Source organism: Lonchura striata, chromosome 5 (assembly GCF_050655825.1).
Source record: "Lonchura striata isolate lonStrDom1 chromosome 5, ASM5065582v1, whole genome shotgun sequence".
Lineage (NCBI taxonomy): Eukaryota > Metazoa > Chordata > Aves > Passeriformes > Estrildidae > Lonchura > Lonchura striata.
The window spans coordinates 27,281,916-27,305,818 of NC_140707.1; the positions used below are offsets into that span (position 1 = coordinate 27,281,916).

A 23,903-nucleotide genomic window follows, 5' to 3' on the forward strand; every position below is an offset into this window, starting at 1 on the left:
CACAGCCACACCCATTTCTTTCTGCATCCCTCTGGCCCTGCTGCAAAAAGTGACACGCATGCACGTGCCAGGCAAGCCATGCTGCTGCTCCCCTCACTAGAGCTACTTGTTACCCTAGATCAACACTAAAAAAGAAAAAAAATAAAATAGCTCTGCCTTGGGTATCATGCAGTGCATTCCAGTTCCTCCCTAGTCAATGTTTGTGCAGTGGTTTAAATACGTGAAGAGTTACATAAATGCTAACTATTATTATAATGTTCCCCTCCTTCCAGTCAACTCCCCCTACAGACTCACAGAAACATTCCCCACCTCCCATTTTAGCACGTTCATGGCATCAGAAATTACCCTGTTTTCATTTACCCTGCCCTTTGCCATATGATCCTGGCCCTCAGAAGCTTTAAATAGTCTGCATTATTATGAAGGCTTGTTAGGACTTGTCCCTAATCACTCCAGGAATAATCCTTGATGGCTTGTTTCAGACTGTGTGTATGAATGTTTGTACAACCACAGGGCTCTGGCTTGCTTAGGTCACTCCTAGAAGGGGAATTAAAGATTTATGTTCAGTAAAGGAGTGGCACATAGTGGGAACCTGTGTGGCAGTGAACCCATTGTTGTGTCTGCACACTCTGAAGTTCCCTTTAGAGAAGATCTGAAATAAAAATGTACATTTCAGCAAATAACAGGCTGACCAGATTACGTGTTGATAGATGTCAAGCAGCAGAAATCAACCTGCCCTTTAAATGCCGAGCAGCAGAAATCAACCTGCCCTTTAAATGCAGGGACACTAAAAATGGTGCAGTCAATGCTTCCCAGAATTGTGCTTGTTACAGCTGGTCCCAGAGCTTGCACTGTTTGTCTGGTGCACAGGAATTCCAGCATTAGATACTGAAATATAAGCTCTCTGCTGGGGTTACAACCCCTGTTGTCTACCTTATGATCGTGATATAAATTGAGAAAAAGAGAGAGCAAAATCTGGTGCTTAATAAAGCTATTTGACAAAAGCTAGCAACTATGAATTCAATGTCATCTGCAGGAAAAAATACAAAGCAGAGATAAATGTGCTTTTCTGGGTTGGTTTCCAGCTGCAAACATGAAGAAAAACAAATCATGCAGTAGCATGACAACACCAAGACTCATGCCATGTAGTATCAGGCAAGGCAAACATATTGCCAGGCCTCTGTTTACCAGGGGTCTCATTGGTTCACTGAGATAAAACTTCTGGCGTTTGGAGATTTTGCATTGACAACATTATCCCACCCACTACGTTTTTATGACACCACAGGTACCAAAATGGTAAGTGAGAGGCAGCTGAGAAACAGCTGCTAAAATAACACCATCACAAAATGCCTTTGCACCACAGATCAGCATCCAGCCTCTCCAGCCACATGGCCTTCATGTTTTTTGGATAATATTTGAGCATTTTGCAACATCACACCATCTCTAGAACACTAGAAGAAGTATCTGAAGGAACTAAGATCAAAAGAGCAGGTTTTGGTGCTTCTCTTTTCATCTCTCAAACTCTTCAAAAGTAGCAAAGACAAAGACTACACAAAGTCTTTTGGAATCAGGAGATACTGATGTGATCATCAGCAGGATGGTTTAGAGATTTTATCTGAGATTAATGTCCTTAGCTTAGTGCTTGGTCAAACAGCCCCCCTCCCAGAAAAAAAAAAAATCCCCCAAAGGCAAGTTATTTGCAGCACTTCTATTTATTTTGCAGGCTACCCAGATGAAATCAGTGTTTAAGGAAAAGGAAAAAAGAGAAGCTGCCTAAATGCCTAGGTGGGAAAAGGGCAGCAAATGGAAGGAAGTGCTACATGAATCCATGCAGACTAGAACTGACATGGGAGCTAAGCCTTGAGACCCTCAGTGCAGGGGTGCCCACACTGCAGGACAACTGAGGGCATCACAGGCTGCCAAACAAAGACATCTGGAAAATAAGGTGTCCATTCTCTTGATGGGGAGTTAGCTCACTCACAGCAATGTTCACCTTCTAATATGGACATAGCAGGCAAAACTATGAAATAATATTAAGAAAACTCTTTAAAGGGGAAATCCTTGCATTGCTGTAATCCATAAAGGAAATGCAATTGTTTTGCACTGCAGCCAGCCACACAAAGACAGGCAGGGGTGAATTTATCTTACCTAAGAGCACCCAGCAAACCAGAGACAAGTAGGGAGGAACTTTGATATTCTGATCTCAGAACAAGATGTGGCCCTTTAGTCTCCTGGCATCCTAGGCCACAAATCTGGGGTCATAAAAGTGGAAATACTCAGACTCTTTAGGAATGTGAATTTGTAACACAAAGGCTTGAACCAAGTCATTGCAGAAGATGGACCTGGCTTCCTCATGGGCAGAACTTCCCAAGGGCCAGGACTGTCTGCCCTCCCTTAACAAAGGTATTGGCAAGCAGGGAAGGAACTCAAGCACACCCGGCACTAAAGCATGAGACATTTCTTCAAGAAGCAAAGTCAAACTCTGCACAAGGGTAAATGTGGAGCAGAGACCCACGGAGACACTGGCTTCTGACAATGCTGCAACGAGCAGGCAGCTACAGAAATTAAAGCAGTGGCTCACTCAAGCAAAAAAAGTGTTCTTCATCATATGCAAGGAGACCCAAATCTGAAGAGGAGACAGAAAAGAGCTACCCCTTAAACAAACAAAGACATAAATACAAATAAACAGATCTGTGAAAGCAGGTCCTACTTCAAAGTTGGACCTTGAGGTGAAAAATACATTAAGAAGCAGTCATTCCTAGAGAAGCTCCCCTCAAAGAGGAGCCTGAGGACACTGGGAGTACAGCCTTATTCTAATGGATGTTCAAGTAAACACGCAGGGGGGTCCTCACACTATTTCACCATGTGGACCGCACTGAGATACCCAAATTAGAAACTGAGACTCCCTGCAAACTCCAGAGAGAGGGGAAGTCATTTTTTGAACATGATTCAGAGCCCAGAGGGTAGGAACCCAGCTCCTGTTCTACTTATGTGGTCCAAACCACCCCCAGAGGTGCCTTCCCCTCTTCTTAGTCCACACTCAATGTTTAGGCAGCTGGACATAGGTTCCCTACACTAAATGGTGACTATTACACAATGACAGCAAATTCCTGAAATCTTCTCTATGTGGTAAGCATGGTATGAGCCCAGAGGGAAATAACAGAATCTGAGATGGGGAACCTGATGCTGCCTCATAGACTGGAATGGCAAAACTGTAACAAACACTACTTTATTTAAAAAACAAATATTTTAGAACTTGGATGAAGTCTAGCACACATTAAAGATGGAAGAGGGAGAATATGCTGCTAGATTCTACATCACTAAACATGCACATAAAACAGCCCTGTTTTCAAAAGGAGAGGGAGTAAAAGCTCAGCTAGTCCAGATGATAAAATCAGATCCCCTGTAGAGGTGCTATGGAGAGATCATACAATAACTACACACAAGAAACAAGATTTTACTGAGCTCAGAAGAACTAAAAAGTGTTGACTAAACCCATACAAACAGTTGTGGTGGACAAGGTTGAATCTATATTTCAAAAAAGAGCCGTTTCAGTTCTGGATGCATTGAGCATCAGTTACTAGTACCACAGAGCACATTAATCATTTTGCTATAGTTAACCATTGTATTCTTTACAGGTTATCAGCCACATTCTCTTCCAGTATGAAAAAAAAATATATACAGGAAAAGAGAAGGTAAAACTACAGAACACGATTTTGTACATTGGACATTGTAACACCTTATCAGGCCCCAGACAAATGAGATCAGAAATGCCAGCTGGAACCCACAGGGCTTATCTGGGCACTCAGAAGCATGGTAAGAACAAGAGCCAGAGGGGTTTTATTCCATATGAATCCCTGAATGCTGCTGCTGTAGATAAGGAGCAAAGTCCCAGGTTCCACAAAGTCAATGACAAATCTCAGTTTGACTTCATTTGGGCTGGGATTTCCTGCCCAGCATCCAAGGGTAAAAACTACACTAAGCACAGGAAAAAAGGCTGCTGAAACTACTGAACTTGTGCATGGCTCATGATTGCAGTTGTTTTGCATCCAGCATAACCATACCTGCAGTAGATCGGAAAGGTGGCTGATGGGCAGTTTGGGTTTTTTAGGTTTTGGTGGGTTTTTTTGTTTTTTGGGGTGTTTTTTGGTTTTGGTTTTTTGTTGTGTTTTGGGGTTTTTTGGGTTTGTTTTTTTTTGTTTGTTTGTTTGTTGTTTTTTTTTTTTCTCTCAGCTAATAGCCAGCCTTGTTTTCTGAGGTTTAGAGCCAGACTTTCGGGAGTTTAGGGATAATTTTTGGTATATGAGAGTGTTACCCTATGCACAAAGCAACAGAGTTTAACAACTCGCCTGCTGTTGGAGGAGGTTCTCAAGGTCCTGGGGCAGGAGCCCCATGTCATGTGAGTGGAGGGCAACAGTAAACCCCAGCAATACACCAAGAGGAAAAAGCTGTTGGACAGTGAACAAATCACAAAATTTTAAAAGCAAGCAGCAATCTGCCAAAGCAATAGTCAGGCATCTCACACAGACCACTGGATTGCAGGAAGGTAGATCAGGGCTCACAGCAGAAGTCTGCAAGGCTCAGCCTCCTTCAGGTGGAAGCTCACACACCCCTCTGGCTGGGGCTTGGCCACCCAGCTCCCAACAGGGACAACCTCTGTCCAGGAGGAAACAGAGAAAGCGTTCACACGTAAAAGAGAACAAACTCCCTATCCTTTCAAAACATCAAAATGTTTCAGGTCACGCCTCCCAGAGTTAAGATGAAGACCTCAAAGATAACAACAAAAAAACACCACAGGTGCCATGCTCCACGTATTAGAGTAAAAACCCCACCTCTAATTCAAGGCTAATATGCTCTGTACTTGGGGGCCCTACTTATTGCCACGTGAGACAACACACAACAAACTTTGACTTGCTATTGGGACTGCTTCCAGAAATGCCCCAAATTTCAAGGGAAAGAGAAGCAAGTACTTTTTCAGTTTCTTCTGCCTGTTTCCCATGGAAGCTTGACTTGAGAAGGAGCACACCAGCACCCACAAAGGTGCTGCTGCCTGTGCCAGCAGAAGCCACAACAAGGCCGGCAGGGACACAGAGAACCTCTCCCACCTCTTTCCAGCCACCGGTGACCTCCCAGGGCATCCCAGGCAGGAGCTGTCCCTCGGCCACATGGAAGCAGCACAGAGTGCCAGCGGGAGAGGCAACAGGGCTTGTTTTCACCTTTCGGGGGTGCCTGCTCTGCCGTGTGCGGGGTGTGTGGGCTTTTCGTGGTGCCAATTAAGCGCACGGCGGGGCCGGGCGCGCCGAGCCCCCGGCCCGCTGCCTCCGCGCCGTCACCTTCCATTAGGCAGCTGGCGGCCAGGAGAAGGGGAGGGAAAAGCCAGCGGCATGTTTGGTTTGCTGTTTTTGTGGGCACTTTACGACTTCAAAGGCTTCCCTCTGGTTCACAGGGGGCAAGGGGCAGAGGTCAGTAGGCACGGTTTGACCTCCCTTTCACCTCCTCCCCGAAAGGGAGAGACGCACACACACAGAGGAAGGAGAATAGGAAGAGGGGATCCTGGCAAACACTTTTATCCTCTAATCTTTCTTCGCCTTAGTGCTGTAGAGGCTTTGTCTGGCAGACAAAGTGCCCTTCGAAGTCTGACACTTCCATGCTGGACTCTTCCTCTTCTTGTCCAAGGAGAAAATTAAAGTGAAAAAGAAGCACAACAAAATGGGGGGGAGGGGGGTGTATATTAAGAACGGAAAATGATGCTCGCAAGGGCTGGGTATTCTCATTTTTTATTTTGGCAGGGAGGGGAAGTTGGAGGGGTTTTTTTTGGTTGCCTTTTTTCCCCCTCCTAGCTAACTAGCTATACATCTATATATAAGCCCACTGATTCCACATGAAGGAGGGAGAAAAGAAGCATGATTGTTCAAGATCCAGCTCGAGATGTAAAACATGCATTTTCTTGTCTTTAACTACAGCATTGTTGTATTTATTTATTTATTTTTAATGGTGAGGTCGCTCGCCAGGGGCACTGAGGAATAAGTTCGAGTTTCAGAAAGCTCTCCACAGCTGGTGATTATATCCCTTGCAGTGCGTACAAAGACATTGAGAAAGCAGCAGAGAAAGTAAACAGTATCACTTCTGGGGATGGAGGGGGAGAGGAGGAGGGGGGCAGAGGAGGAGGAGGAGAAGAGAGGCAGATGAAATTTAAACTGGCAGTCAGCCCAGGCACCAACTTAAAACAATACAGTGAGAGGAAGCCAAATAGGAAAAAAGAACCCAGAGGGGTGTGTATAGAGACACACAGCGTGTCTGTGTGTGTGCGCACGCGTGTGTGAAAGCGCGCGAAGCAAACCTACAGCAAGGAAAAGGAAGGGATGAGGTTGCAAGCCCAGGGTTTCAGGAGCAATCCCTTGGGGTCCATCACGCAGCAGAATAGCTTGAAAGGGGAGGTTTTGGGGGCAAAGTCATCATCCCAGTGTAAATACATCTATGAGCATTTCTAATCAGCTGGCAAAGCATAGATGTTCACCTCTCTCAAGACGGATGGAAAGAAAACCACAGGGCCTAGAAACAGCGCTTCTAGCCTTGTCATGTCCTGCATCCTCAAAACCAAAAGGGACAAGAAAGTGGCAGGCAGGCCCTGACTAAAATGTAGTGACTGATCCTTTCCCAGCTGGCACAACAGACTTGGGCTCGGCTTATCAGTCAGCTGGCTTTAGGAATTGTGCTCCTTCTTGGCTTGAGGCAGTTTAATGTTAAGCTAGGGCCTTTCTCCAGCATTTTGGTTTGACAGTATGGGAGAAAACAGGGTCATAACTGGCTGGTGCTTTGGAGGGCCAAATATTTTGTGTGTCACAGCTCAGACCACAAGCTAGATGCAGTTTGGTCCAGGCCCATAGAAGCCCTTCTCACACAGACTGGCTCTGGGTGCTGGCTGAGATTTACCTACACCAGAATAGTTCTGGCTGTGTTACATCTTCCCTGGTCACACTGACCGTGATTTCACTGGAATAAGGTTAGTCATCTTAGTGTGGGGGAAGGGAGAGGCAAGCTTTTTGGAACATTCATCTGCCTGGGAAGAGCTAACAAGCCTTCCTTTACAGATGTCTACACATGTACCTCTGCAGAAATGCAGTTGGAAAGCTTCTGGAGAGACAATGTACCCTACAAGGATCAGGCCAGCCTGTTCTCTGGGCTGCCCATCAAGTCCCTTCCTACCCAGAGAAGTCAGGCATCCTGCAGGTTGATGTGTTCTCTAAAGTGTTCCAGCAACTCCCCTCTCCTCCAAGAAACAACACAAATCTTGAGGCCACTGCTGCAAGCCCTGGCAAACCTTGGCTTTCACCTCATATGGGAGTGCAGTGATGCAGCCACACTTCTGGCTGAGCTTCAGCACCCTTGGAGTGCCTGGCAGGACAGGTTGGTTAAGAGATAGGAACTCCAAGTGCTTACTACTCAGTGTTGCTACCTTGAAATAAAGGCTTCCCCAGACAAGCACTACTGCTAACCTCACTGTCCTCTTGTGCTACAAGACTAGCTGGCACCATCCTTCCCAGTGCCTTTACTGTCTGCCACCAGCTTGGGGAAAGAAGATGCATCGTAACAGGGTCCCATTTGTGCTACACTTTGCAGCTTCTACATACAGCCTGGATCAGAACCAGAAAAAGCAGACATCATGGAAAAATATGGCAAACAACACTGCGCTCTACAAAGGAACCCTCAATTCCTCCCATCCCAAGGCTTTGTGAAATTTGGTATGGATTCAACTGATGCAGCAGCTTCTCCCAGGGCTTCTTGCCCCATCTCCTTGACACATGGCACATTTATAATCTGCCACCACAAATATTTTCAACTGCTACAAATGATGCCTCAAGGTACAGGGTGATGAAAAATTAGATCCTTAGCCTCCCATTAAGAAGGACCAATAATTCAACATTACTTTTAAACTTAAGTGACTACAGTACTGAAATGAGATGTCATTTCATTTACATCAGACACACTAAACTTTATGCACTCGTTACCCAAAGGTAGTTTTGAACAGTGCAAGTCACAATGGGAGAAAATCTAGACAGATTTTAGGAAAAAAGATTCACATTTAAGGCCAGTCAAGCACTGGAACAGGCTGTTCAGAAATGTGGGACCTCCAACCTCAAGAGAAGCTCAAAATTGGACTGGGCAAGAAGGCCCTGAGCAACCTGAACTAATTTTGCCCTGTTCTGCAAGGGCTTGAACTGGTGACCTCTGGAGCTGCTTTCCAACCTGTATTAGTCTGTGACCAAGAGGGCCACATCAGAACCTGCCCAAGATACATACAGCACCTCAGGTCTGAGTACACACATCAGCATGGAGGCACCCCTGTTGAGGTGTTTCCAATACAAACATTGCCATGGTTACCTTTTGATTAAAACAAACTGAGTCCTACTTGTCTGCTTCCCAAGGGTAACTACGCAGGCAAGCCAAAATAAGAGATTCTGAATGCATTCAATCTCCAGGTGTTTTCTGTGAACCTACAACCACTGTAGGCACACAACCAGACCTACAAAGGGGCAGTCCAGGTGGCTGAACACAGTAGACCAGCACCAGCACACTTCAGATGACTCTGACACTCCAAATGGGCAGAGCCTGATTTGCAGATGAAGGATGGGAGCAGATCACCAGTCTCCTCCCCATTCAAACATTGACCAAAAGCGATTTCAGTTCCCAGTCTTACAGTAAGAGCAAATTGTTTTGGTTTCAGCCAAATGGGTCCATGTTCACTTTCCTTGTAGGAAGTGCACTGAGGTCTCTTTGTGGTGAAATAAAAAAAAAAATTAAAAAGGGTTTTCTCTGAAAAGTAGTGTCTTCGCCTACCTAGGCACGTGGCTAACAAATATAAAGATCACCATCTAGTGGCTTACAGGGAAGATACCATCTGTCATATGATGACCAATAAAGTTGTTACAACGTATTACAAATTATTCTTGCATTCAGCTCTTAAGCAGGTTAGGCACCTACACAACCACAGCCATGGACAAGCTTCTGTCTCACAGAAAACTGAGGTTCACCCCTTTCACAAGCAAACACTGATTTCTTCCTCATCCCCCTTTTCCCCATCTCCAATTCTATGCAGGATTTGGGCACATGGTGAGGGATCTGTGATTTACTTTAAGGCCCAGAAAATAGGTGCCTGTTGTAAACCAAGTAAATTCCTGTTGTAGTTAATATAAGGAGACAGATACAACCAGAGGTTGATGCATCCCATCATTTTGCATGGAGGAGGAAGACAGGTAGGATGAACCCTATTTATGAGGTCCCACAGCCTGGAAAACCAATTACCCAGCAAGCATGAAAGCCTCTAGAAAGCTTGGCCAGTAAGCATCCCTTGGGATAGCCTATGTCAACCCTTTTCCATTTGCCTCACTGGAAATCATTCAGGTTAAAATATTCCTGAAATAGTCCTCAATGGAAAGACAGGTCTGCAATTTCTGACAAAACCTCTGTTTGCTGAAATATTTCTGATGAGCTCTACATCCTGTTCTTCAAGAAAAGATGGGGAGAGACATCAACATGGGTATCTCTGGAAAGTTCTACTCATCCCAGGGACCGTCTTCCACTAACATGGTTGTGGCACTCCTAGACCACAATCGAGCACAAGCACTTCTTCAAGTCTTTGTGCTGGGCCACATAGACCATTCCTAAAATATCACATGCAACCACACACTTCAGAGACATGTAAATAGATGAAGTACTACCAGTGCATGGCACTGAAAGCCACCAGGCAAGGCCAGATTTGAAGAAAAGAGATGACACAATTTAACTCCAGGCTGCATTCTCCAGATAATTCAGAAGCAGCTCTCCCCATTTTAACCAAGCCATTACAATGTCTTAGTACCAGAACCAAATCATGTATATAAAGTGTCATTTTGGCACATCATCAGGCCACATTCTCAATTTTCCAGGCTGTTGAAACACACACTGCTTTGTTCTGGGGAGAAGAGAAATTCTCTACACAATCTCAAGCACAAGATACAGGCTCATTCACACTGCTGTACACAAACACAGCTGCATTGCATGTTTCTGATGGCCTCCTTTAAAGCTCACTCATCAATATCAACCTCTTCCCCAGTGTAACAAGTGATAGGATGAAAGGAAACTACCTTGGGTTGCACCAGGAGAGGTTGAAGTTGAATTGTGGGGAAAATTTCTTCATCAAAAGGGTCATCAAGCACAGGCTGCCCAGGGAAGGGGTGGAGTCATCATCCCTAGAGGTCTTTAAAAGCCATGCGGGTGTGGCACTTAGGTTTAGTGGTGGATTTGGCAGTATTAGGTTAATGGTTGGACTCAATGACTTTACAGGTCTTTTCTAACCTAAGTGATTCTACTCTTTGATTTCTTTGCATCACCCAAGATGAAAATCCAGCCATCTGTTACACATCTGTGGTTATCTGGAGATAAAGAAACTTGAGTTTAAAAATCCATGTTCCTCTGTGAAGATACAAGATAAGGAGATCTGTGATCACTAAGCCACAAGAGAAACCACTTACAGAAGCCACCATATTTGTATGGCATTCATCACAGCTATCTCTAGGTGATAAACATATGTATTTATGGTAGTCTTCTTTACAGGCTCTGGAGAAATGAAGTCCAATGGAAGGAAATTGGCTTAGATGCTTCCTGTAAACCTGGACAAACCAACCTCCGGAGGTGCTCATCAACTTTTCCTCAGAGGGCAGAAAGCCCAGGTAAACAACTTCAAAGGTTGAGGCTAGAACAGAACTCCATGCTTGGAATGTGGAAGGGACATGGTATCTCTTTTTGGTCTTGGGATCTGAACAGCAATCATGAACAAGAAATCCATTCAGCACTCCTAGTGGTTACATTGTCCTCCAGGGGACTTTGCATCCAGCTCAAGAGATGGACAATTTTCCATAATCTCAGCAATAGCTTTTGTGGGGCACACAGGCAGGACCCCTGCAGACCAAAAGTAAGATTCAACTCAGTAGGCCTAGAAACCACTGCATGCCTTTAGCTAAATTTGGTTGCTGAAGGGCAGCTCTAGTGGGGTGAGGCAAAGAAGTGCTATTTTCCCTCAGGAAAGCTAGCTTTATTTTCTAAAGGTTAATGAGAAATAGAAGAAAATTAGGCTAGCCAAAAGAATGAAAATAAATACTTTTTTTCTTCTTCTTTCCCCCTCATTTTTCAGAAAAAATGCATGGCTTTGGTTTTTCTGCAGGCAGTTGCTTCATATCAGTGTACCATGTGGTGACTCAGACATGTTGTTATTATAATCCAAGCCAAAGGGGAGATATGTTTTATGAGATCCATGACTCCCCCTTGTCTTTCCATACTCTATGCTTTCTTGAGAGAAGAAAAAAGCACAGTCCAAGCTTTGAGGACCGTTCATATTGTCTCTTGGCAGGTCGTAATCTGCCAAGCTTCTAGTGAGTGAAGCTAAGAGAAACTTAAGTTTGCAGTAAGCTCACATGTAGCATCAAGGGCAGAATTTGGTTCTAAGTGCCATAAAGCAGTGTGGGGGAGGGCAGATAGATCAGTAAAGATTTAGAGCTTCTAACACAAACCTAAAGGGAACTCTGAGGAAAGGGGCTTTGGTGAGAGCTGAGTTAGTGCATATAGCCTCACCCCTGGGGCTCAGTTACCTTTGCTCAGCTGACAAGCAATAAAGCATTCAGATGCAACAACTCTAATGCACTCAAAATTCATGTCCAGAAGAGCCAAAACCACCTGTAAATCAGATTGTTTCTCCTGTATTTTCCTCTCCCTAGTAAAACAAACTCTCTCAGTTGCAGACCCAGATAAGAACATCAAAAAACAGTTCTATATCCTGAAAATGCTCCACGAAGGGCTGCAAAAGCTCTCAGTAATTTGAGTGCAATGGCTAATAACTTGTCTCAGATCCAAACCTACTGTGTAAATTGACAGTGACTACTGTGCAAAAAACTCATCTAGGGCAGGGGGAAAATCTGGCCTCCAGCTGACAAGTTTTTTTCCTAGACACAGGTCTGCCTTTTGAACTCCAAAACCTTTTCCCATTGTGAAGCCACCAAGCCTCAGGGTCACATGAACTAAAAATAAATAAAAAGGTGCATCTGGTTGAGCCAGTGGTTTCAGAGAGAGGTTACAGGGGAGGCATTTTGACTGTCCTTAAGTGCTACACAAAGACAAAAGGGTTAAACGCCCACCCTTCCCATACAGGTGGAATACGAGAGCTTTTAAAGTTTAAAACAATCATTGGATCAAAGGAAATATCAAATGGTTCCAAGTAATAAAGACATATTCTTTTGAGTCAAATTATGAGAAGTATTCCCTAAAGGAATGTCATACAAATTGTCTGATCTAGTAGATGTTTGTGGCACTCACCACATGTTTTATGTTCCTTCCCAGAGATGATGTTTCTCTGGCACAGACCGTTGTCATTCATAGACTGCTCTGACAGGCCAGATGCATGCAAATGAAAAGAGAGTTCAATAAAAAGCTACCTCGCAGACTTAGATGCCAGAGTTCTTTGAGGGAAGAGAGGAGAATTAATTCCCATTACATTTCAGGAGGGTTGGGCATCCCAGCACACAACAGCACAGGCCAAAGATTTCGGATAAAGAGCAAAGGAAAAGTTTTGAATTATTCCAGAACTCCTTCCACTACCTCACTTCCAGACAGATATGAAGTGACAACACCCTGAAACAAAGAAATACAACTGAGGAGAACATTATCAGATTATTCAGAACAATTCCCATTGTTAGTGACCCAGAATTCGTCACTTAGAGCAACCTAGAATTGGGATCTCGGTGAGCACTCAAAGCCACTTAACCCTTTCAGCGGTGTTCCCCACACCACCACCACTGAATGACTTTTTCAAGCAGGAACATAAAAGAAAAGCATCTCTTATCACATCTGGGAACAAACTAAAAGGAGGGAGTACTTGACTTTTACTAGACAGAGCACATTCTCCAAGCAACATCACTATAATACAAGAGTGAGGAAAAGCCAGTGATTGCAGGCCTGCCAAATTATTTGGAATTGAATAGGATACCATATCGTGACAATGAGTGATACTATAAAACTCAAAGACACAGAAAGAAATATTATGTAACTGGCAGGAGCACACTCCACATTTCTGTGCTTTGGCAGTTGAATACAGGTTTGTTCTGAAGGCTATGCATTCAAGCTTCTCATTGATTTAAAGATACAAAGTATTGCTAATGCAGTCTTAACATGAGAAGGACAGTTAGCAAATCTATCAATAATGCTAATTTTTGCCATCTTTTTGCATAAGCACATAGACTTTTACTTCCAGTTAAACTTTCAGTGTAACTTTTAGCTAGAATTTAATCAAAGGGAAAAAGAAACACTGAGGGAGTTTGTTTTTTTTTTTTAAAGGCCAAGAATTAATGTGACAGTCTGTGAAGCACTAAGGCGAAGGCCAGCAAAATTGCAAAAAATGTTATTCAAAGCCAAGGGAGAAGAGCGCAGAAGAGAACTGAAGCAAAAGCAGCCTGTAGTGACCCTGGAGAATGCTTTAAATAATCGACTTCTCTCTGCACAAGACAGGGATCAAAACTCTGCTTCTGTGCTGCTGACCTGTTGGGGAACAGCAGCCTTTGTATTCCAGTCAGGGCACCTGGACTCCAGCACCATGGCACACGTTACAAACTAGACTGGCTGACACAAATAGGATACATTACCTCACCTCTTCCAAGGCGAGCAGCACAAAAATCCATGCTCCTGGGACACTTCAACTCAGCAGATGTATTCATGACCTACTTCTAGGGCACACACAGTCACAGCTGTTAGCTGAACACGCTCGTAGAGTGGCAAGTTCTCTGCTGCACCTATTCCGCTATTTGGGAATCTTTGTTGGTGATTAGAGCCAGTTTCTACCAATTTGGAGCCCAAAGCACATGCCTGAACAGCCTCCTCACTCCAAGTTAGACCAGAAATCCACAAGAGCTTTAGGGATAGCAAGCAAGTTTCACACCAGCCATTCTCCCCATCAGTGACAGACTTGGCACATGCTCCCTATTCACCTTCTAAATGGTTTCTAGTAGAAAAGAAGCTGGACCAGGAAACACCAAGGACTTGCAGGAAGATCTCCCCTGGTGAGTCATTCTAGCTATGTAATAATGCTACAAGACAATTGCAAGAGGCACATTACTATGAGTTGAGCCCAGGAAAACTCCAAGAATATAGATTCTCCCAAGAATAACTCGCCATTCTCATAATTCTTTACCAGATGTCAATGAGCAGTTTGACTCTCACTTCAGTATGCTGAAAACACCTACACAATAGGTGTGGGTGCACAAGTCAGAGGAACAAGCACTTGACCCAAGCCATGGCAGGCACCAGCAGCAGCTGCCAGAAGCAGAGCCATTCCTGTGACAGATGTATCTGTCACACTTCCTTGCTGACAGTTCATGAGAAATGAAGATTTTCATGGAGAGCAGCCAGTCGCTCTATGTAGGACTGACTCTGGGTCATGTATTTTATTAATGCAGTTCCTTGAGGAACCAGAAAACAGGGCAGAGAAGAATAGAAACCTCTTAAGAAAGATCAGTGCAAGAAGTTAAAATGCAAACACAGCACAAATGCACTGTAAACTTCTGCTCCCCTGTTGGCACATGCTACACTCACATGAGTTAGATCTTTCTTCACCAAAAATAAGTTGATGTGTGAATAAACAGTGACAACAGGGACCACAAGACCAAACAGTGACTGGATAACTGCTTCCTCTAGCCTTCTGCCATCTCACATTGTGCATCGTCACATGAAAAGCCTTGCTCAGAATAATCCAGAAGATGCCATGACTGCTACTTTGCAGACCTTCGTGGGAGACAACTCATCACCTGTTCCTCACAGGAGGCCTGCAAGGACTACTCTCCTAATCCTCCTCCCAGAGGGAAAGCTCCACTGTGGTGAGGAGAGTGGGAACAAACTGCTCTCTGTAAAAGAAGTACCTTCATCTTTGTATAGTCTGTTGAGAGACTGCCTGACTTCAAACAGCCACAGCATGTCTGGGGCACCTGCAGCCATTTCAGATGTGGGGTACTGAGTCACACAGCAAACACAGATGAAAAGGGGATCAAAAAAAAAAATTTGTGTGCAGATAGAGTAGAGCTGAGGGCCCCATCTATTAATAAAATGGCTGCTAGCCAGGGAGACTTCTGAGTCTTGAGTATTGCCTTGCTGCCTGCGGCTGGGGAATGATTGCAGCAGGCAATGCTCAGCCAAGACCCCCCAACAGATTTTATTTATGCATGTCTACTTTCATCTCCCCCTGTACACAATAGCCTAAACATTGTCTCCATCCTGAACCATACAGCTTGCATATTTGCAAACATCTCTTCATCTTAAGACCACAGACAGACAGATTGGTCTTGGGTCATTAAATTCTGTCTTTTGTATGAAGCCTATTGTATGAACCAACTACCATATAATCCTCCCTGATTTTTATTTTCTTGAAAGAACAAATGAAAAACTGGTTTTGGTGTCAACAAACAATCCCAGAATCTGATTCCTTGACTGTTTAGGAAACTCATGCATATCCTTTTGTCTTGGGCAAATATTCTTCATAGCTAACCAGCACATACTTTTTCCTTTTCTGTTAATTTAAGCACATAAACCCTTGCTTGGTTGACCCCTACCCTTTCCTGATGCACAGATTCCCAACAGCTGCAGCACCCTGTACTTAGAGAACTCCTCCATATCTGAGTGGTTGATGCCCTTAGCCCAGCTGAGCACATTAACTCTCGGAGAAGTTCATCCTTTTGAAATCAATAAACTGATCTGCAAAAATAGCTTTATTTACTCTTCCATTTAATTTAAAAATCAATCAACTCATGGCCCATTCTACAACTTTCTAGGTTCTGCACCAAAAAGAAGCAGTACCAAAGCTGTCTGAAGGCAGAGAATAATCTGAAGAAATAATTCATCAGCCATTACTGCTAACAGTTTATTGTAATTTTTCAATCAATACCTGAAAAATCAAAGCCACCACACACTGAGTGCTAGAAACTCATAGCCAAAACTATTTTTACCAACACATACCCTGTTTTAACCTATGATATCCTTAACAGATTCTTCACCAAAATATAGCAATATTTCTGCATATACGGATATTATTATATTCCATCTCTGCCTTTCCTGAGTAAGCAATCACATTCAACAGAATTTATGTTTCACTCTGCTTTCTTTTACCCCAAGATGCTCACTTTTGCAACTGGTATGATTAATTCAAGCTCCTACATTTTTTTACAGACTCACAACATTTTACACAGGAATATTTCAGCTGTCTCTAGCTGATCCAACTCCATATCCCAAACAGACCAGTCACTATTGTATTACATATCACCTATGCAAATAAGCATCAGTTCTTTCTTTCTCTCTTCTACCTGCTGACATATATCTATTTGCATATTTACCTGATTTTCTTTCCTGAAACTATAGATATTCTGCTCTGTCTCCAGCACCCCAGTTTCTCTGTGATTGTGTTCCTTTTTTAGCACCATTCTTCAGCACTCATTGTGGGTTACACCTCTCTTCTCATGAGGGCTAGTTGCTCCTTTCTACTGACATCCCTTTTGTTTCCATTTCTTTCACTTCTTCAGCAAAACCAGCTTTTATTTTTAGGTCTTCTCCACTAGCAATCCCTTCCCCCCCATAGCACACGAGTACAGGTCCTTTACCCAAGGTGCACACCTACCCTTTGTAGTCTCCTACTTGTTTGGAGAACTCCATCACGCTGACAGCCCCACTGCCTCTCGAACACATCAGCTGAAGACAATTGTCTCAGCTGCAGCTCCAGCCTACAAATCATCTCTCCCATGCACTCCAGCTGTTCCAGATCTACATGGCCTCTGCCAGAGACCCTCAGTAGGATAATATCCATCCACAGTACCTTGCTCCAGTTACACCCCTGTGCTTCACCAGCCTTTTAATTGTCCCAATAACCATTACCTCTCTATCTTGAAAACAGAGGTACAGCCACATCAACCTCCTCCTCAACTACTACTCCCATAGCCACAAACCCTCAATGACCTCTGGCTAGTCAGTGATGACAGACGTGAGCATGGGTCAGCTCCACCACTTAAATAAGCTCATTTCAGGAGGAAAAGTAGTCCCTCGCTAGTAAGGCTGCTGTCCCTCTCCAAAGACTTGGCAGACAGACCTGTGACAATCCTGTCTAACCCCCTAAACTAGGATGGTCTCCTTGATACCAAGAGCAAAGACCACCCAGCCCCCTTCCCGAACATTGCACCACTTCCTAACCTGCTCATTGGCTCCCATGGGCTGGAAATCTTTCTACTTCCAACTGCCACAGAAAAGGCAAGCAAAGCTGAAGTCTGCTGGGATGATATATGGGAACTTTCAGTCCTTTCTCACTGTTTCACGAGGTGCTCCACAGGCACTTTGGACTGGGGGCAGGGAGCAAAGGGTTCAGAGAGGTGACAGTTCCCTCTGTGATAGGGACACCTCTTCCCTGAGCAAACAGACACAGGTTTGTGCACACCATGTTTCTACACGGCCTTCAGAGCTGCCCCTGTGAATGAACGAGGACAAGTAACACCAGGTCTGCTTCCACTAACAGCTGCTGTCTGCAGACCACAGAACACCATCATCCACCATGATCACCAGCTCAGACCCACTCCATCATCCAGAAGTTCAGAATTAGACTGATTTTCTTGTTTACAGAGATGAAGGAAAATTGCTGTTTCCAGCTCCATGGTGTTCTTGACTCATATTCAGAATTCAATACTATCATCACAGTCAATACTTATTTTTCTAGCATCTCCAGACAGAAAAGGAGAAAGTGATACCCTGGCTCCAGAATCTTGGTGTGGCTCTCCACTGTCAACAGCCTCCTTTCAAGATTTTTTTGAGAGTGGATGGGCACTTAGACAGCCCCAGTGAAGAAGTAACTACTGAGTTTATTGCTGAATGAAGACCCAAAAAGGAATCAGAAAGGAAAAATGATGGAATTAAGAAAAACTCTGCGATACAAAGATTTGTATGTTGGTCCATTCTATAGAAATATTTCAATTCAATTAATTCCAGAATCTTGCATTTCTGAACGCTGTAAAAGAATGAAGAGGTACATGAGAAGCAGGGGGAAAAAAATGAAGAAGAGACAACACAAGTGAAGTACTGAAAGAATGGAACAAGTGAAAGAAAGAACCAGAAATGCTGAAAACATCTCAAGAGACCAGCCTCTCTATGCATCATGAAAAATAGATTTTTTAAAGGCCAGCAGATCAGAATGAATGTAAGAGCTAACAAAAGCAGGCAGTTTTTAGGAGGAAGTTCACATCCTTACCATCAATTAGGTGCACACAAAAAGTCAGCTTCTCCACTGATTTTTCTCAATTGACTTTAACGAAACTACTAATTTGCACTTCATTGAGATTACACCTGACCATATATCTACCTACCCTTCCTTATGGCAGAGGACTCAGAACAAAGCTCTGTTGAAGTCAGTGGATATCTCCAGCTATACATTTACACAGATGTCCGGCCCAAGGCTTTCCCTCTGTATCTAGAAAGCTTTGAAAATGTGCCACTGTCGATAGTGAAGGGGTAATGTGCGGAAATTTCCCCTTTTCTGGTGTGGCTGGGCTTTGCCTTTTCTATGCATCTGGGTAATTGCATTTCAAGTGAAGGCTTTCTAGCCAGCAAAAAGAGGCCCTGCAAAATGAGTTAAAGGAAACCACAAGTTTGGCATTAGAGCCAGCATCATTCTCTGAATCCTCATGCCGAGTCTGGCTGTCTGAAAGGCTCCGCTTGAAAAGGAGCACAAGATTTTTTTGCACGTGTGTGACAACAGCTGTAAATATTTCCCTTTGGTATATCACGTGCACACAAATCCATCTCCATTGACATCCAGATATGTGAAAATATAAGCTGTGATAACAGATTCAACAAACACCTAGCACACTGAAGAAAGTGTGCAAGACAGAATAGCTCCTTGTGAGGACATGCACCTATTTTACACACAAAGCTTTCATGTTGGACACAACTGGCCATCCAAACAGTGAGCATAAATGCAGTATCTATGGACATCAGGCTGGATTCCAGTCCCTGTGAACCCTGTTGCAGAATAACTCATGCTGCCCAGGTGGAGCTTTCATCCTTCTGAATGTCAGAGGGGTTCACAAATGAGGCAGCTGCTACTGCCATAGGAAAGGACTTCTCTTCCAGCTCTAACAACGGAGTCTTGTCCTTTCAGATCCATAGGCTCCAGGTTCAGTGCTCACAGATGATCCACCCAGAGTGGTTGTCAGAGCAACCCTGGCCTTGGAGGTAAAGACTTACTGGAAATGACTTTGTAATAATTTGAGCTCACTCAGGAGAGCAGTCCAAAGTTGTGCATTCACAACCCTCTCCAGAGTGGAGTCAAACGATCTGAAATCCCACCTGGCCACCCATGTATACAAGCCTTTACACAGAGCAGACACATAACCAAATTGTGTGTGATGAAGCAGGAAATCTTTCCTTGGCACCTTCTGCATCCTTTCTCCCTGCTTTCTTTACTTCTGAGGTGGTGGAACCTGCCAGCACAGCAACATTGACGTTTTGCATTTATCCACACCCAGGGGAGCTGACACATGTGATCCTCTTCTGCCAACATCCAACCTGAGTAGGGACAATCTCTAGGACAAGCTGGCCACTCAACTACCACAAAAATAATGGAAGGAACTTCATGAGACAAACCAAGCCAAATCACGAAACAAATATCAACAAAACCAAAGAGAGTGGGGTTAAAAATCCTTTCAAAACCTTGCTAGTGCTAAGCACACTGTGTATTTACAGTGTATTTTAATCACATAACTGATCGGTCCAGTGTAACATACACCACATGTTAAAATAGATGCAGCAGATATAAACCCAATCTGATTTCATACAGTAAAAATGCATACATGCAAATAGAAATATATTAAATGCATTTCATACAAAGAATTACTTCTTGTTATTTTGAATATATATCACAATTGTTTTGCCCCGTTTGGAGCCCACTTGAATATTCTAGGATTGTCCCAAATCCCATAAGGGTTGAGAGCTCACTGACTTCAGTGCGTGTTGGGCCAAATCCTACAAAATTCCTTTAAGGACCAGTGTTTCAGTGTGCTGGGTTTGCATTCCATACAGAATACACCATCCTTACAGCACAGCTACAACATAATGTTACAGCTGAACTGCCACAAGCATGGACTGAGAAATTTAGCAGCGTGAATGATGAGCAAGTCCAAAATACTGTATATCCACTGTCCACCTCTGCCAAGGCTCCTGTGAAGCATCACCAGCAAATATTCAGTGAGTGTGTTTTGGCCCCTTCTTACCCACTTGAGTCATTAATCATTCATCTTAGTATCTCGGTGTTATTTTGTGTTCCTCCCCCACCCATAGCGCCTGTGTGTTTGTGGAATCCATCTGTTGTTCCTAACCATACACTTGGACTGCAGGATCTCTGAGGAAAGGGACGCTTACTCATGACATGTGCACAACACCTCACGCACTTCAGCCTCAGCCACCAGCTGAGACCTCACGTTATGCCTGGCCACAAACCAGATTAAGTCATGATAACTTTGAGATACACCAGGCATGCCCAGACACACACACAGATATAAACCTGCATGTGTACAAGTCCACTGGAGGCAGGCACACAGGTGCCACCCGATATCAGGGCAAGGAGGAAAGAGAGGGGCAAGATGAAAAGCTTTTGAGTGTGACATTTTAGCTGGAACTATCTTCTCACCCCCTCTAGCTGCAGCCCACAGCCTCGCAGCACCACACAGTGCTTGCAACACAGGTGGCCCAGGGCATGAAAACACCTTTCCTGAATTCAACCACATTGCATTGTGCACAACAATGGAATGTTTTAGAGGAACATCTGAGGTGCACTGGGGTCTGGTGCCAAACACACCGACACTTGCATAGACTTCCACAGGAGCAGGGCTAAGGAAAGCTATGCTTTTGCAAAGCTCAGCACATTCACTGGTGCATGGAAGGGAACAGCAATGTCAGTGAGACTGAATTAGTCTTCTGTGGCTTTAAGATACTTCTCATTTCATAGCTTCTCTTTGGTTTTTTTTGTTTGGCTTTTTTTTTTTTTTTTTTTTTTTTTTTTTTTTTTTTTGTTGGCTATAATAAGAAATGGCTTGAAATGTTACTGAAATGTGTTTTCATGGAATCTGTACCTGAAATGGAACATTGAGATGAACCTGGTCTGGAATGCATGATTAGACAAAAAGTTCCAGAACTAGTTGTCCTCCACAAACCCCATTTTCTTTTACATTTTGCTGGCCAAGACTCATATCTCCTGATTTCCCATATTCACTGATACATAAATATCAAAGCAGGCAAAGAAAACGTGATTTATTTTTTCTTATTTGTACTGCAGATCAAACTAAAGCTCACCCATATGTCTTCTGCCAGGTTCCAAGACTTAAGCCTGATCTCGTATTTCAAGCAAAGACAAGTAGAGTCTAGGAGATACAGAGCATCAACAAGGTTTAAGCCCTTTTGCAAACCCACATGCACTGAAGAGAAGGCATCCTCAGAGCTAGGGCTAGGTGTGCCAGGTCCCTCCAAAATCCCGTGCTCTAACACCAGCCTTATCTGGAACATGCATGCTCAGAACTGGCAGGAGAGACTGTGATTCTACAATTCAGCAAGTGCTTCCAGCTCAGCCTGATGGGTCTTCTCCCAGAAAAGGATGTTGAGACATTCTCCATCACTTGTGGCACCATCTCCCATGATGGGAAAGATGACTGGAGGGCCAGTTGGAAGGGACAAGGAATTCGTTGTTCCACGAATTGACTCCCTGCATGTTTTGGGAACAAACAGAAGAATATACTTGGAAGAGCTGTCATCTGCCAACAGTGGAGATGGACCCAGGGACTTAGGGAGGGGGAAAATGGTCAGGACAAGGCCTATACAATGGGTATGTCTGGTACACTGCTAATGACTATCATCTGGGTGAAACAACGGTAGGATGAGAAACTATTTCTTAGTGTACACAGAGCAAAGAAAGCCCCTTAAGCAAACATACCAGTAGAACAATTAGATGGTTGATCACAACATTGGCCACGAGAGGTTTTCTCCATTTTTTCACTTCAAAGGAGCTGTGATTAATAAACAGTGTTAATCTTCTGGAGAGATGAGTCAGCCCCCTGCCCACGCTGGGGTTATCCTCACAGTGCTGCTGCTGTTCAGAGCATGAGAATGCTCCCTGGGGAGAAGAAATGCTTCATTTAGCTCCACACCAGATCACACAGCACTGCACTCCATGGCCTTCCTTCTAGCATTCCTTGAAAGGCATCATGCATGTGGATGGGGAGGCATCTCTGATTCCTCCTACACACAGAGAGTATTCTCCAATTCCAGGTGAAGATAACAGAGGAAAAGCCCCTGGAAGGATCAGAGGCACTATGGTAAAGTTCAGAGATTTTGGAATCTCTGTTCAGCTTTATTGCAGGTCAGGAGTAGGTTGAAAGGCATCAGCAGTCACCACTGAGACCATGATGATGAATCGACCACCGCCTGCTTCTTCTCCAGGTCAGTTAAAGATGCACATGTGTTGGGTACCAGAACAGACCAGGAAATGGAGACAGTCCCACCTTTGTTCATTACTAGCCCTGAAGAAATGTTCCCAGACCCAGGAGGAGGCAAGCTCAAGCAGCTGTGCATGAAGGGCACTTTGCACAACTCTGCCTAACTCTGGAGAGGGACAGGTCTGATCACAGATGTGCTGTGATCACAAAAGAGGTCCCACTCTTCTTTCCACCATGAGGAGCACATGCTGGTCCATGGTTGGTGTCAATCTCTGCCTTTCTCTCAAAGAAAGGGGATATATCTGTGAAGAGGATGAACCAGAAGCTTAGGCAACACCAGCAGCAGATAAACACAGTGTTGCTGTTGCCTGTCTCAGGACATACAGGGAAGAGAAGAGCTGAGAAAAGGGAAGCCTGAGAAGACCAACAAGCCAGTGAGTGTTTCTCTGCTAGTTTAACAACAGGCAGGCATCCTTCAAGGTGAGCTCTTTCCCACCACCCCATACAGCCTTTGCTTCATGCTCTCACAGAAGCAACAGAATCTCCTGCTTGCCTTTGGTAAGCTATATCATTGGTGTGCACCTATGCAGTGCCTTTGTACAGCTACTTCTGCATGCACCATCCACTGTGCCATAAGGCACTGCCACCAAGGTGACACGCTCTTCTCAGCTCTGTATCTGCACTGTCTGTCCTCAGGTGGTCCCACCTGGTCTGAGCTGTTCTACAGGGTGCTGCCAACAAACCAGGTCATCATCCGCTCTGTCCCACCATAGAAGCATCACCACCAGTGGAGAAGCACCAATTCACACCAGCTGCAATACTCGCCTGAGGTTCTAACACACTCTGACCCTCTTGCTACCCACAATAACTATGAGATAGATGTTAGGTCTGCCACAGATTGCCTCCCTGCCTCTGCTGCAAAGGCCCTCAGTTCCTCGGGGCATCACTGCCCGAAGTGCACTTGCTGAGCAGTGCACTCCAGAGGACATTGCACTGCAATGACACTTGTTCCCTTCAGCTGTTCTCATTCTCTTCTCAGGGCTTTTCTTTCTCTGCTGGATCTCCAGGAGGGAAGGAGCAGCCACAGAAGAGCTGGCTTGGCTCAGCAGGGCCTCTGCTCATTTCCTGAGCACTTTTTGACACGTTCCGTTTGTGACCAAGCTTGGGCTGGGATCCCAGCTGATATTTTAACTTCAGCCACTGTAAATAATCCCCTGACATGCACTCTGCCTGCATTTTGGCACTTCTGCTTGCGTACAGTATTTTTTTTTTTAGTTTCTTAGCATTCTCTGTGTCAGCTGTAAAGAAGAAGATGGCATCTTGGTGAAACTGCCTGATCCTTGGTGAAGTCTAGACACACCAAATTGGTTTGACAATTCC

The 23,903-nt window shown here is 44.4% G+C and overlaps 1 protein-coding gene across 6 annotated transcripts in view; it reads right to left on the minus strand.

Moving 5' to 3' along the window:
• The window catches only part of LOC110468659 (uncharacterized), a 199,837-nt gene that overhangs the window by 114,008 nt on the left and 61,926 nt on the right, over positions 1-23,903 (minus strand). For all 6 annotated transcript variants that reach the window (XR_014955976.1, XR_014955975.1, XR_014955978.1 and 3 more), the window contains one exon: positions 1-23,903. This exon is cut by the window's right edge and continues 11,340 nt beyond it. The gene's annotated coding sequence lies outside the window, so the exon portion shown is untranslated.